The sequence below is a fragment of the Phyllostomus hastatus genome, unplaced genomic scaffold (assembly GCF_019186645.2).
Source record: "Phyllostomus hastatus isolate PE091 unplaced genomic scaffold, TTU_PhHast_1.1 phas_contig_65, whole genome shotgun sequence".
NCBI lineage: Eukaryota > Metazoa > Chordata > Mammalia > Chiroptera > Phyllostomidae > Phyllostomus > Phyllostomus hastatus.
The window spans coordinates 6073363-6075598 of NW_025333932.1; the positions used below are offsets into that span (position 1 = coordinate 6073363).

The 2236-nt window shown below is 33.5% G+C and overlaps 1 non-coding gene across 1 annotated transcript; it reads left to right on the forward strand.

Annotated features, from left to right (window-relative positions):
• Positions 1 to 1708: 1708 nt before the first annotated feature.
• On the forward strand, positions 1709 to 1814 carry LOC123825876. The gene has a single exon (XR_006786972.1). It is a non-coding gene; the product is annotated as a small nucleolar RNA U13 (small nucleolar RNA).
• Positions 1815 to 2236: the final 422 nt, after the last annotated feature.

The window sequence follows — 2236 nt, forward strand, 5'->3', positions numbered from 1 at the left end:
CTGTCCTTGGTTTCTTTGGTTTCTCTTAATCCTGTCCACATCTTGTAAATAAATTACTCAATAAATCTCATTAACTGTCTTATTGAATGTACCATCTATTTCCTGATAGATCAAATCTCCTACTCTATGCCTGAATCCATAAAGTCTTTGCTATATACTGTTTTGTAAAATTTTATGAATAAGATAATATAGTCCATATTTTAAACATAAACAAAGGCTCAGAATATTTTATAAACTTTCCCAGACACTAAGCTAATATATAGTATAGCCAAAATTGAATCATGATCTCCTTACTTAAAGTCTAGTACTCTCTTTCTTGCTATTAAATTTTCCCCCCTTCTCTCCTAAATGGCTTTCCCTTAATGGCAATCACTGGTAACATTCACCAGTGATTGTGTATTCAGAGCCTACATCACATTGTAATGTAGTGAGCTGTATCCATCTAAATTCATAGGAACAACAGACGTGCATATGGGCAGTAGTCATTTTGACCAAGAATCTCTATAAGTGCTAATAAGGGGTCACATTTTTCAATGTTAGTATTAACACTGAATGTAAGAGCTGTCTTTGAAACCATTAGAATTAGATTTTATTTTTGCTTATCCTTGACAACGTATTAAGTAGACAGATGGACAAATGGGTAGACAAGACAAGATAGGATCTGAGAGGGATAAGAGATACCTAACCTAAGTCCAGTGCTGATCATGGAAAGAACACCAGTTCACCCAAAGTTCAGTGTGTCCATCAATTGGCAATACCAGCAGGTAGAATCTGAAGAGAGAAGGTAGCTTCTGGAGTTCAATGTAGTTGTAGAGATCACTTGAAAAATTCTCCATGGGCAGCAAAACTCTAAGTTCTGAAGGATGTGAGGAAAGGAGTACTAGTAAAAATGAGTAAGGAGGCTAGATTCATATGAACTCTTCAGATTTGTTCTGGAGAGTAAATAAATTAATGTATATAAAATATACAATCCAGTGCTTGGCACAAATTATATGTGTGGTATGACAAAGTATATTCAGAAAGCTACTGATAATCATGCCTCTGATAAAATGCACTCACCATGTGGGTTGAGTCTAGGATATAGGGCCGTGTATATAACTGGGATAAAAAGAAAATTGGAAATAACATTGTGCACTAATATCTTGACTTAAATATAACCATCTGCTCAAGAAACACCTGAGTCCCACACAAACTTGAAAGAGGAAAAGAATGCCTGCTAACATCCCTTCCACAAACTTCTCTCCACAGACTTCTCTGATTCCCTCTGACTATTCCAAGTTCTAGATTTACAATATAGATTAGATGTGATTTTCCCACAACTGACCTGTGACCCAAAATCAATTGTTGCTTTCTAATCAACACCCTTATTTTGAAATCTCAGGTGTAAAGGAATCTGATAAATCATAATTGGTCATACATAAGAAAGGCTTTTAGGTTTAATGTCTTCTTCTCAGGATGTTTGTTAACCTACGTAATCTTTAACTGGTTAAATATTTTAATGTTGTGGGGAATTATTCCCATGAGCTGTGCAACATTCACTGTAACCATTAGTAACACAAAGGTAAGTTTTTGTGTGTTTGTGGAGGGCTGCTGCTTCCTAGAACCTGTGGAGAGAAAAGGGGAAGATACAGGAGTTCTGGACATTATGTTTCCATTCTTGCCTCTGCAGGGTTTATTGTTATCTCTTGGTAGAAGAAGGGGTCAGAAAATTCTGCTAAATTTATCATAAGCATGATGATTGGGTGTTCACCCTCTTGTGTGACATGTGTCTCCCACAAAATTTGTTATGACATTGACACATTACCCATCTGACATGAAAAAGAAAAAGAAAAGAAGAAAATTCTGTAAACTTAAATAAATTGTTAAGGTTTTTATAATTATTTGTTATTCAATTTTTCTAAATTAATTTGTACATTTAATGTAATTATCAATCTTAAGCCAAAATGCATTTCTTTCCCTTGGAGTATGGCCAAAATTGGTAGTAAAATTGATCTAGAAAAGTGAAGTGGAAAGAATATATAGTAACATATAAATTATTGCAGTTTATTAAGATTAAAGCAAGTCTAATTAAAGTAGTGTATATTTTAGACAGATGTATGAACTTTTAGACAAATATATACATTGAATAATGAAATAATAAATTCAAGAATAACACTATGCAAACATTTATACACAAAAATTCTACATATCTGCATGTTTGTATGTGAATATACATATATAATTAAAGGAAGCATCA